The 13,787-nt window shown below is 47.3% G+C and overlaps 1 long non-coding RNA gene across 1 annotated transcript; it reads left to right on the top strand.

The window, feature by feature from the left end:
* Nucleotides 1–208: 208 nt before the first annotated feature.
* Nucleotides 209–11,721, top strand: LOC116989214. The gene is made up of 3 exons (XR_004416179.1): nt 209–346; nt 7,750–7,754; nt 11,711–11,721. It is a non-coding gene; the product is annotated as an uncharacterized LOC116989214 (long non-coding RNA).
* Nucleotides 11,722–13,787: the final 2,066 nt, after the last annotated feature.

The raw sequence follows: 13,787 nt of genomic DNA, 5'->3' as shown, positions 1-13,787 counted from the left end.
TGGAGGCCAAGTCAGTGGATATTTTTTAGACAAATTCTTGATTAGAAGGGGTATCAAACGTTATGGGGAGAAGGCAGGAGAATGGGATTAGGAGGCAGAGATCAGCCATAGTCGAATGGCAGTATTGACTCGATGGGCCGAATGGCCTAATTCTACTTCTATAACTTGTGAACTTGTGAATCCCAAACGGCCTAGTCATTAAGTTGATGCACGTTGAATAACTTTGCTGGAAGTCTTGTTGATCGTTTGTGCTTGTGTTCTTTGGCACGCAGGGTGACGATGAGGCAGAGTACGAGAAATGGAGAGTGGAAAATTCATGGGGGGAAGAAAGTGGGAACAAAGGTAAGTGTTCAATGTGTAAGAATGGACCAGCGTCTCACAGTTTGAATCCCGATAAAAATGTGGCTCGGACTGGCAATGTTGTGCTTGGATTAGGATCGTTGCAGGAACAGCAATCATTCGATGTGTAGGAAGGAACTGCAGATGCTGGTTTAAACCATAGACACACAAAGCTGGAGTAACTCAGCGGGACAGGCAGCATCTCTGGAGAAAAGGAAAGGGTGACGTTTCAGGTCGAGACCCTTCTTCAGACTGTAGAAACGTCACCCATTCCTTCTCTCCAGAGATGCTGCCTGTCCCACTGAGTTACTCCAGCTTTTTCAGATTCAGATTCAGATTCAGATTCAATTTTAATTGTCATTGTCAGTGTACAGTACAGAGACAACGAAATGCATTTAGCATCTCCCTGGAAGAGCGACATAGCAAATGATTTGAATAAATAATAATAAGTGATAATAAGTGTCCGGGGGGTGGGGGGGTGATTGGCAGTCACCGAGGTACGTTGTTGAGTAGAGTGACAGCCGCCGGGAAGAAGCTGTTCCTGGACCTGCTGGTTCGGCAACGGAGAGACCTGTAGCGCCTCCCGGATGGTAGGAGGGTAAACAGTCCATGGTTGGGGTGAGAGCAGTCCTTGGCGATGCTGAGCGCCCTCCGCAGACAACGCTTGCTTTGGACAGACTCAATGGAGGGGAGCGAGGAACCGGTGATGCGTTGGGCAATTTTCACCACCCTCTGCAATGCCTTCCGGTCGGAGACAGAGCAGTTGCCATACCATACTGTGATGCAGTTGGTAAGGATGCTCTCGATGGTGCAGCGGTAGAAGTTCACAAGGATCTGAGGAGACAGATGGACCTTCTTCAGTCTCCTCAGGAAGAAGAGACGCTGGTGAGCCTTCTTGATCAGAGTTGAGATATTGTGGGTCCAAGAGAGGTCATCGGAGATGTTAACACACAGGAACCTGAAGCTAGAAACACGTTCCACCTCCGTCCCGTTAATGTGGATGGGGGTGTGCGTGCCGCCCCTGGACTTCCTGAAGTCTACAATGAGCTCCTTGGTCTTCTTGGAGTTAAGGGCCAGGTTGTTGTCAGCACACCATGCTGCTAAGTGCTGGACCTCCTCCCTGTAGGCCGACTCATCGTTGTTGCTGATGAGGCCAATCACCGTTGTATCATCTGCATACTTGATGATGGTGTTAGTACCATGTACAGGTGTGCAGTCATAGGTGAAGAGGGAGTAGAGGAGGGGGCTCAGCACACAGCCCTGTGGAACGCCGGTGTTCAGGGTGAGGGTTGAAGAGGTGTGCTTGTCTAACCTAACAGACTGGGGTCTGTTGGTTAGAAAGTCCAGTATCCAGTTGCAGAGGGAGGGGTCGATGCCCAGGTTACCGAGTTTGGTGATCAGTTTTGATGGTATAATGGTGTTGAATGCTGAGCTGTAATCGATGAACAGCATTCTTACGTAAGTGTCTCTGTTGTCGAGGTGGGAGAGGGCGGAGTGAAGTGCCGTTGAGATGGCATCCTCCGTACTCCTGTTCTTGCGGTAGGCAAACTGATAGGGATCCAGTGTGGGGGGTAGGCAGCTTTTGAGGTGTGCCAGGACCAGCCTCTCGAAGCACTTGGTGATGATGGGGGTAAGTGCAACTGGGCGGAAGTCGTTGAGGCTTGCCGCAGTGGAGTGTTTTGGCACTGGCACGATGGAGGTGGTTTTAAGTATTTTGTTTTAAGTTTTTGTATCTATCAGCAATCATTTGATGCACTCTGCTGTGGAAATCTACACCGCAGTCAGGAAATTAGTTTCTGCAGACTTGTTTAGACACAAAAAGCTGGAGTAAATCAGCAGGTCGGATAGCATCTCTGGAGAAAGGGAATAGGTGACGTTTTCATTCGAGACCCTTAAGCCCCTGTCCCACTTAGGATACCTGAACGGAAACCTCTGGAGACTTTGCACCCACCCAAAGTGGAGGTTGCAGGTGGTTGCCGGAGGTTGCAGCTAGTGGAAGCAGGTAGGGAGACTGACAAAAACCTCCGGGAACCTCTGGGAACCGCACGGAAACCTTGGGTGGGGCGCAAGGTCTCCAGAGGTTTCTGTTCAGGTTTTCTAAGTGGGACAGGGGCATTAGTTTATTTAGAGATACAGCGCGAAAACATGCCCTTCGGCCCACCGAGTCCGCGCCGACCAGCAATCAGCGCACACTAACACTATCCTACACACTCTAGGGACAATTTACAATTATACCAAGCCAATTAACTTACGAACCTGTACGTTTGGAGTGTGGGAGGAAACCGGAGTGTGGGAGGAAACCCGTAGTCAGGATCAAACCCAAGTTTCTGACTCTATGAGGCAGCAACTCTACCGCTGTGCTGCCCATGTTTTCAAGTTTTCGAAGTATTCTATTTAGGACATTTACACAGGTCATCTGTGAAACAGATCGCAAGTAATGAAAGTGATCTTCACCCGAGGTAATTAAATCAATGCGTAGCAAAGATGTTGTCAAGCTGGAAAGGGTGCAGAGAACATTCACGAGGATGTTGCCAGGACTCAAGTGGCCTGAGCTACAGGGAGAGGTTGAGCAGGCTAGGACTTTATTCCTTGGAGCGCAGGTGGATGAGGGTGTATAACATCATGAGGGGAATAGATAGTGTAGATGCACAGAGTATCTTGCCCAGATTGGGGCAATTGCGAACCAGAGGATATACAGAAGCCACAGAAGGCTGTGGAGACCAAGTCAATTAATATTTTTAAAGCAGAGATAGAAAATATTCTTGATTAGTACGCGTGTCAATTGTTATGGGGAGAAGACAGGAGAATGGGGTTAGGACAGAGAGACAGATTAGCCATGATTGAATGGAGGAGTAGACTTGATGGGCCGAATGCCCTAATTCTGCTCCTATCACTTATGGACATGAACTAATAAGTTAAAGATCCAAACTGGATGGGTAATGTTTTTGGTTGGGACCCTTCTTCAAACGGCTGAGGTCTCTCATCTGTCTATCATCACAGATGATCACTTGTATTTCTATCATCTTCAGGGTCAGGGCGTTCCAGCACTCTCTGTGTGGGGGGGGAAATAAAACTTGCCCCCTCAAATCTTCATTTAATTTTGCCCTCTCACCTTAAAACTGTACCGTCTTTGTCCTCATGGGCGAATAATAAAAAATGTTAATTTCCTCTTTAAAATTTGTGGCAATCTAACTTATGAATTGAGCTCATTCAAAAGGGCGTCACGGTGGCGGCACAGCGGTAGAGTTGCTGCCTTACAGTGCCAGAGTCCTGGGTTCCATCTGACTACGGGTGCTGTCTGTACGGAGTTTGTACGTTCTCCCCGTGACCCGCGTAGGTTTTCTCTGAGATCTTCAGTTTCCACCCACACAGGTTTGTTGGTTAATTGACTTGGTATAAACGTTAAAATAATTTCCCTAGCATAGTATAGTTTCTGTGCTGTAATTGTTATATGGTTATAGTATAGTGTTAGGTGCGGGGATCGCTGGTCGGCGCGGACTCGGTGGGCCGAAGGGTAGAAAGGAACTGCAGATGCTGGTTTACACCGAAGATACAAAATGCTGGAGTCACTCAGCTGAACAGGCAACATCTCTAGAAAGAAAGAATGGGTGATCCGAAGAAGGGTCTCGACCAGAATCGTCACCCATTCCTTCGCTCCAGAGATGCTGCCTGTTCCGCTGAGTTACTCCAGCATTTTGTGTCTATCTTCGGTAAACGATAAAACTAAACTAAACTAAACTCAAAAGGGTGTTCTTGTTATGCAGGAAATAAAGAATCAGCCGGTTGGTTAATTCTAAAGGCACAAAAGTCTCCAATGGGCTAATTAGTCTGTTTTTAGAGTAGTTTTGGACAAAGTGTTGAATGAACAATTCTTGGTTGTTTATGTTAAATTCAACACAATGTTTTCTTCCCTGAAATCCACCTGCACTGGTTTGTTCAAAGTTTTTCATCTGAAGCCAAGAGTGCTTTTCAATTGGCTTTTAATCTTTTAAAAAGAGATCAAGATTACAAATGTTTTGTTAACTTTTTTTTTCTTCTAAGAATTTTCAGAAACACAAGTGCTTGGATGAAAGCAAAGCACTCGGAAACTGAGGGAGAGAAACAAAACTAATATTTCTGGTCTAATATTAACTCTTTCTCTGCTGAGGTTTTACCAATGTCCAACAATCTCCAAAGATAGACACAAAAAGCTGGAGTAACTCAGTGGGACAGGCAGCATCTCTGGAGAGAAGCAATAAGTGACGTTTCGGGTCGAGAGCCTTCTTAATCTCCTTTTTCTGACACCCTTTTATTTTCAAGAACAAGGAACAGCAGATGCTGCTTTATACCAAGCATAGACACAGAGTAAGTAGGCTCCAGCATTTTGTGTCTATCTTTGTTATAAACCAGCATCTGCAGTTCCTTCCGACGCATAGACACATTGCCAGAGAGGGCTGTGGAGGCCAAGTCAGGGGATATTTTTAAGGCAGAGATATATATATTACGAGGTCCCTTGTATGGCCTTTGCAGTGGCGTACGGTGGGAATCGCGGCGAAGGAAGACGTACTGGCAGTCCTGGAGGGCGGGTGGGACGTAGTCTGACACTGACCTCTGCTCCCGTGCCCACGAGTAAACGCAGCCACGAATTTAGTGGCCGCGGGACATTCCAGCGCCCGCCGGCGACTCCAACTTCGTGACTTTTAGACCGGGAGCGGGGCCTACATTACCCGGCGTGGCCTAAAATGGCTGTGGGACTTACCATCACCCGCCTGGGGCTTCAACATCGGGAGAAAAATGGAGAGCAGGGGAGAGAATAGACTTTGCCTTCCATCACAATGAGGAGGAGGTTCACTGTGATGGATGTTTCTGTAAATTGAATTGTGTGTATGTCTGTAGGAAATTGTCTTTGTTTGTATGGCTGTGGAAACGGAGTTTCGTTTGAGCCTCACTGAGGTTCAAATGACATGTAATAAATATTGTATTGTATTGTATATTGAATTACAGTCCCAGGTGTAGAGGAGGCAATGGTTCTGTCCTGCCGCAGCAGCCAATACTGGCGGCCAGCCGAGGCGTTTCCCGGATGCGTGCAGGGAGGTCGGCATCGATGGGACACGGCACCCCACCTTTGGTGGTAGTAGCACCACGTACCTTTGCCGGCTTCGCTCGTGGCCGGCCTCACTGCTGTGCCTCGGTGGAGTCTGGGACCGGCAGCTTGGCCCACCGAGGCACCACCGCCACCCTGCTGATGTTGGCCCCACCCTGTTGTTTGGCCTGCTGGGGTTCTGTGAAATAGTCGTCCGCGAGGAGCAGGCAAATGTCATCAGGCATCTGCTCGAGGAACACCTGTTTGAACAGGAGGCAGGTCTTGTGTCCGTCCAAGAAGGCGAGCATTTCATTCATAAGCACGGACGGCGTGCGGTCGCCTAGACCATCCATGTGCAGGAGTCTGGCTGCCCTGTCGCGGCGGCTGAGACTGAAAGTGCGCAAGAAGACCATTTTGAGGTCCTCGTACTTGCCTTCGGCTGGTGGGTGGCGAAGGTAACCGATTTGGCGCCCAGCGGTGACCTGGTCCAGCGCACTGACCACCGTAGTAGAGTTTGGTGGCATCGGCAGTGATCTGGTGAATGTGGAACTGGGCTTTAGCCTGTTCAAACCACACGTGGGGCCGTGATGTCCAGAAAGTGGGTAGTTTGATCCAAACTGCGTTCTGTTGGTCTGGGTTGTCGGCTGCAAACATGATGAAATCCAAAATAGGTCGTTTTAGATCATCGGGTTCACCACTGTAGCGGTCCATGTGTTGTGTGAACACACCATTTAATAATTAACCGATACAGCCCCCTCGCTCACGCGCGCATCAAGTTATTATTTTACTACCACTGTGCCGTCGCTCGTGAGCACCCGAGTTCCACTCCACACACACGCGCACACACACATACACACACACACGCGCACACACACACACACACACACACACACGAGAGCGCTCGTGAGCACCCATGCTCCACTGACCGCGTGATTGGTCGGCCCAGATCAAGCCCAGTCAATGCGAGAGTTCGAGCCCGACCAACGACGGTTCAATACCAACATGGCTCAGGCCGTCACAATATGTATATATGTGTGTATATATATATATATATATATATACACACATATACACGTGTGCATGCGTATACACACACATATATATATTTACAGTATATACAAACGCACACATATATTCACGCAAACACACACACACATATACATATATATAGAGATACACACAGATATATTTACCTGTGTGTGTGCATATGTATGTATTTGTATGTGTGAATGTATGCATATATACGTGTGTGTGTTTGTATGTGTGTGTGTGCGCGCGCGCGCGTGTACATGTGTGTGTGTGTGTGTGTGAGCCTATGTGTGTGCGTGGGCATGTGTGCATGTGTGTGTGCACGTGCCTCTTAATGTGGGCGTGTGTGCATGTGCGTATGTGTGCGTGTGCATGTGTGTGGGTGCGTTTGTATGCATGTGCTTGTGTGCGTGCATATGCGTGTGCATGTGTGTGCGCGCGCATTTGTGTGTGTGGGTGTGTGAGTGTATGTGCGTGTGCGTGCTGTGCGTTTGCATGTGTGTGTGCGTTTGTATGCATGTGCTTGTGTGCGTGCGAATGAAAGTGCATGTGTGTGTGCGCGCATGTGGGTGTGGGTGTATGTGCGTGTGCATGTGTGTGTGTGTGCCTTTGTAAGCATGTGCTTGTGTGCGTGCGTATGCGTGTGCATGTGTGTGTGCGCGCATGTGTGTGTGGGTGTGTGAGTGTATGTGCGTGTGCGTACTGTGCATGTGCGTGTGCATGTGCGTGTGTGTTCCCATTTCCAGTCATGCCCAGATAACAAAAGCCAACATTGTCTATACAGAGAACTACACATTGTCTGTCCCTGCCTTGCGTAACAATAAAACACACCTGTTTCTGTATTTTCTCTCTGCAACACATGTTGTTTCAATGGATTGATTAATGCTAATTAAATCAAGGAAACAAACTAATCTAATCTTAAACAACTGTGCCATGCAGATGAAGCCCAGCTCTGATCTTGACTATTTTGTTTATGTCATTAGTCCACTGATTGCACTGACAAATCTCCTAACTCCCTCACTTCCTATGTGCACGTAGAATCCAGGACCTTTTGTAAATTGACATCATCTTTTCACTGAAGAATGCCCAACTAAGTGTCATTCATAAGATAGACACAAAAAGCTGGAGTAACTCAACGGGACAGGCAGCATCTCTGGAGAGAAGGAATGGGTGATGTTTCGGGTCGAGACCCTTCTTCAGACTGAGAGTCAGGGGAGAGGGAGAGGGGAGATATGGAAGGGAAGGGGAAGGATACATCTCTTGTTTTCACACATTACCCTTCCATATCTCTGGGTCTAAGATTAAAGCTTCTGTGTGAGTCTGAGTAGGAATATCACAGATGTTCAGTGGGTCCAATGGGAAAATGACCTGGACAGCCAACTACAACTGAAGTAGATACACTGGGATTCACCCCATGAGTAGGGTCACGATTAGAATCCAATCTCCAAGGTTTCAGTGTAAGATATAGCATTCAGCAACAGTGCATGCAAGGAGTACTTAGTGGTTAGAGATTAACTTTAGGCTTCAGTTTAGTTTATTGTCACGTGTGCCGAGGTACAGTGATAAGTTTTGTTGCGTGCTATCCAGTCAGCGGAAAGACAATACATGATTACCATCTAGCCGTCCACTGTGTACAGATTCATGATATTAGATGCAGTGTGGAATATAAAACCCTTTGGCCCACCAAAACCGCGCCGACCAGCAATCATCCCATACACTAGCACTATCCTACACAACAGGGGCAATTTACGATTTTTACTGAAGCCAATTAACTTACAAACCTGTATGTCTTTGGAATGTGGGAGGAAACCAGAGCACCTGGAGAAAACAGGGAGAATGTACAAACTCCGTACAGACAGCACCTGTAGTCAGGATCGAACCCGGTTCCCTGGCGCTGTGAGGCAGCAACTCTACCGCTGCGCCATCATGCCGCCCATATAGCATGGATGACGTCAGATTTAGGGTGGAAACAGGCCTTTCGGCCCACCAAATCCATGCCTACTGCCATTCACCTGTACACACGCTGGTAGAGCTGCTGCCTCACATCACCAGTGGCCCCCATCTAACTCATGGGAGACCCTCGGACAATCTTTAATCGGATTTTATCTTGCACTAAATGTTATTCCCTTTATCCTGTATCTGTGGGCGGCTGGAGTGTAATCATTTATTGTCTTTCCGCTGACTGGATACCATGCCAAAAAAAGACTTTTCATTGTACCTCGGTGCACATGATAAAAAATAAACATTGAAGTGCCATAGAAGGCACTGGAGGTCAATTCATTGGATGTTTTCAAGAGAGAGTTAGATTTAGCTCTGGGGGCTAAATAAATCAAGGGATACTGGGAGAAAGCAGGAAAGGGGTACTGATTTTGGATGATCAGCCACGATCATATTGAATGGCAGTGCTGTCTCGAAGGGCCAAATAGCCTTCTCCTGCACCTATTTTTTTATGTTTCTATGTTTCCATGTTATGAGAGGCTTCAAGGAACCTTATTGAAATGGCTAGTGGTAATATGCTGACCATTACAGAAATATTAAATTGATATTTCACTAATTGAGTCTGGTTTATGAATGGTCTTTGAAGTTTGCTGTCCTCATAATTAGTTTAGTGATTTAATGAAAAACAACATCATTTTTAATTGTGCATTTTGTGACTCACTGAGTCTTTTATTTAAAAACCGTTTACTCTACTTTGTTACAGTCAGGGAGCTTTTCTGAAATAAGAGGCCCTTCAACCCAACACAACCATGCTATCCACTGCCTTGACTAGTCCCATTGGCCTGCATCTGACCTACATCCTATAACCTTATTAGTGATAGGAGCAGAATTAGGCCATTTGGCCCGTCGAGTCTACAACACCATTCAATCATGGCTGATCTATCTCTCCCTCCTAACCCCATTCTCCTACCTTCTCCCCATAACCTCTGACACCCGCACTAATCAAGAATCTGTCAATCCCTGCCTTAAACATATCCATTGTCTTGGCCTCCAGAGTTGTCTGTGGCAAAGAATTCCACAGATTCACCATAAGCTCATGTGTTAAGAGCAGAATTAGGCCATTCAGTCCATCAAGTTTATTCCGCCATTCAATAACGGCTGATCGATCTCTCCCTCTCAACTACATTTTCCTGCTTTCTCTCCATCTCAAAAAGAATCGGCAATAATACCCACTTCAAATACCTCCTGGAGAGCAGTGCTGAGCTACTATCTACCTCATTGGAGACCTTTGGACTATGTTTGATTGGACTTTAGTGGCTTTACCTTGCACTAAACGTTATTCATGTTACTCCCTTTATCCTGTACCTGTACACTGTAAATGGCTCGATTGTAATCATGTTTCTCTTTCCGCTGACTGGTTAGCACGCAGCAAAAGACTTTCCACTCTACCTCAGAGCACGTGACAATAAACTAAACTGAGCTCAAACACATCAAAACTAAACAAACAATGAGGTGAGCAACAATAACGTGCAATTTAGAAAAGGAAACTTAAATAATTTTCAACACAATTAGATCTAAAAGACAGAGGACAAATTAGCCAGGGCCTTCTTGCTCAGCTCCAAGCCTCGGGTTTTACAATGGGCACAATTAATGTTTGTAGATTTAAAAGACCGCACCCTTTTCCGTGAATCAAAGTACACGGTGCCGCAGCGGTAGAGTTGCTGACTCGCAGCGGTAGAGTTGCTGACTCACAGCGCCAGAGACCCGGGTTCCATCCCGACTACGGTTGCTGTCTGCACGGAGTTTGTACGTTCTCCCCGTGACCTGCATGGGTTTTCTCCGGGTGCTCCAGTTTCCTCCCACACTCCAAAGATGTGCAGGTTTGAAGGTTAATTGGCTTTGGTAAAAATTGTAAATAGTTCCTAGTGTGTGAAGGATAGTGTTAGTGTATGGGATGATCGCTGGTCGGTGTGGGCCAAAGGGCCTGTTTCTCCACCATCTCTAAACTAACCTAAACATAAGAGCAGAATGAGATAATTCGGCCCATTGAATCTGCTCCATCATTTAATCAAAGGCTGGTTTCCATGCTGTATCTCTGACGTCTGAAGGCAAGTTCCATTCAAAAATAATTGGTCAAATTAAACAGATAACGATGTAATCAACAATAATGTGCATTTTGGAGAAACCCACTGAGAAACTTTGGACATGGAATTAGATTTCAAAGACGCAGAAGATAAATTAGCCGCGGTATTCATGCTGAGCTCCAAGCCTCTGGTTTTACGATGGGCACCTCGAACAGATTTACAAGACCGCACCTACTTCCGTGAATCAAAGTACACAGAAGCAAATGTGCAAGTGGTAGACTCCAACATGAACGTGCTAATCTCCAACGGAACAATGCCTTCTATTGTGCGTGTGCCATGCAGGCATTTACTGTATTTCCCTTCCCTGTAAAAACATCACTACAAATCAAGGGCCGCCGGGACAGATCCATCGAGGTCAACAAACCAGGAATGAGTAGGTTAACCTATGATGAGCTTTTGTTGGCACTGGGCCTGTACTCGCTGCAGTTTAGAAGAATGAGGGGGGACCTCATTGAAACGTACCGAACAGTGAAAGGCTTTGATAGAGAGGATGTGGAGAGGATGTTTCCACTGGTGGGAGAGTCTAGGACCAGAGGTCATAGCCTCAGAATGAAAGGCCATTCTTTTAGGAAGGAGATGAGGAGAAATTTCTTTAGTCAGAGGGTAGCGAATCTGTGGAATTCTTCATCATTTAAGGCTGTGGAGGCCACGTGAATGAATATCTTTAAGATAGAAATAGATAGATTCTTGATTAGTACGGGTGTCAGGGGTTATGGGGAGAACACAGGAGAATGGGGTTAGGAGGGAGAGATAGATCAGCCATGATTGAATGGTGGAGTAGACTTGATCGGCCAAATGGCCTAATTCTACCACAGTTACTTGTAAACTTGTAACTCAGCGGGACAGGCAGCATCTCTGGAGAGAAGGAATGGATGACGTTTCGGGTCGAGACATTTCATCAGACTGAGAGTCAGGGGAGGGGCGGTTTAGTTTAGAGATACAGAGCAGAAACAGGCCCTTCGGCCCACCGAGTCCACGCCAACCAGCGATTCGCACACATTAACGGTTTTCCTACACGCACGAGGGACAATTTACACGTATACCAAGCCAATTAACCTACAAACCAGTATGTCTTTGGAGTGTGGTAGGAAACCGAAGATCTTGGAGAAAACCCACGTAAGTTAGGGGGGAGAATGTACAAACTCCCTACAGACAGCACCTGTAGTCAGGATCGAACCTGGGTCTCCGGCGCTGCAAGCGCTGTAAGACAGCAACTCTACCGCTGCGCCACCATGGCTGCCCATCTATCTATCTATCTGTCTGTGTCTTTCCACAACGGGTCCCCTTTGTTTTTCCACCGTCCCTCACGGCGGTCCCCCCCACGCCGGGTTCCCATTGTTAGTCATAGTGTCATAGTGATACAGTGTGGAAACAGGCCCTTCGGCCCAAATCGCCCACACTGCCCAACAATGTCCCATCTACACCAGTCCCACTTGCCTGCGCTTGGTCCATATCCCTCCAAACCTGTCCTGTCCATGAACCTGTCTAACTGTTTCTTAAACTATTTCATATTCCCAACCACAACTATCTCCTCTGGCAGCTTGTTCCATACACCCATCACCCTTTGTGTGAAAAAGCTACCCCTCGGATTCCTGTTAAATCTTTTCCTCTTCACCTTGAGCCTATGTCCTCTGGTCCTCTGGAGAGTGGTGAGTCTGTGGAATTCTCTGCCTCAGAGGGCGGTGGATACGGGGAGAAGGCAGGAACGGGGTACTGATTGAGGATGATCAGCCATGATCACATTGAATGGCGGTGCTGGCTCGAAGAGCCAAATGGCCTACCCCTGCACCGATTGTCTATTGTCTATTGTCCTCGATTCACCTACTCTGGGCAAAAGACTGTGCATCTACCCAATCTATTCCTCTCATGATTTTGTACACCTCTATAGGATCCCTCATCCTCCTGCACTCCATGGAATAGAGACCCAGCCTACTCAACCTCTCCCTATAACGCACACCCTCTAGTCCTGGCAACATCCTCATAAATCATTTCTGAACCCTTTCAAGCTTGACAATATCTTTCCTATAATATCTTCCCGTGTTTTTCATGGCGGTCCCCCCCACGCCGAGTCTTCCCCTCCCCCTCACGCTCATTGACCGCTGGTCACATCATCATGTCGGCTGTCACACCGACCTCTCCACAACTTCTCTCCTGAAGCCTCCAACACCCGTTGAGTGTTTCTGCAATTGCTGCTTTTCATTTAAAAGTTGGAATAATACGTTATTAATCAGTGCGTCGCAGTTTGCTGTCACGGTTTTATACATACATGTTGGGGTCGCTGATTCCAAGCTTGCTGTTAAACTGTTTGCCCACATCACACCCAAACCAGACGGCCTAAAAAGTGAAGATAATTCACAGCGTTAGTCAAAACACAAAGTGCTGGAGGAACTCAGAGGGTCAGACAGCATCTGTGGTGGGAATGTACAGGCGAAGTTTCAGGTTGAGACCCTTCTTCAGATTGATGGAGTCGGGGGGGAGAATGCTGGTAAAGAGAGGTGGGGGCGGGACAAAGTGTAGCGAGTGATAGGTGGATACAGTTGAGGGGGGATTGGCAGATGGGTGGAGTAAGTGACAAAGGCTGGAGGTGAAAAGGAGACAAAAGGGCGCCACGGTGGTGCAGCGGTAGAGTTGCTGCCTCACAGCGCCAGAGACCCGTGTTCGATCCTGACTGCGGGTGCTGTCCGTACGGTGTTGGTACGTTCTCCCCGTGACCTGCGTCCTCTTCGATTTCTCATTTTCACACCTTACTCTTCCATATCTTTCATCTGCCTGTCCCGCTGAGTTACTCCAACATTTAATGTCTATCTTCGGTGTAAACCAGCATCTGCAGTTCCTTCCTACACAAAATGCTGGAGTATCTCGGTGGGTCACTCTAAGTTTAGATGGATATGGGCCAAACGCAGGCAGGTGGGACCAGTGTAGCTGGGACATGTTGGCCGGTGTTGGACAAGCCAGACAAGCCAGGCCTGTTTCCACACTGTATCACTCTATGACTCTACAAAGGGCAAGTTTATCACACTATCTATGACATCTGGTCATAGCAGAGAGGTATTATTGCCAATGAAGTGTTTCAAGGATATTATTTTTGCAGTTCAGGAAACACGTCAATTTGTACAGTCTGCTTTGGCGAGGTTGGAAGAATAAACTTTCACCAGGATAAACATCAATGCCGAACTATTTCAACATATTTTACATGCAGCTAACAGGGCAGACCGGGTCTCAGTTTTGCAGAAACAGACCCTTCGGCCCACCGAGTCCGCACCGACCAGCGGTCC

This window comes from Amblyraja radiata, chromosome 28 (genome assembly GCF_010909765.2).
Source record: "Amblyraja radiata isolate CabotCenter1 chromosome 28, sAmbRad1.1.pri, whole genome shotgun sequence".
Classification (NCBI taxonomy): domain Eukaryota; kingdom Metazoa; phylum Chordata; class Chondrichthyes; order Rajiformes; family Rajidae; genus Amblyraja; species Amblyraja radiata.
Note: the sequence above shows the minus strand (reverse complement) of the source record. Positions and strands in the feature narration are given on the sequence as shown.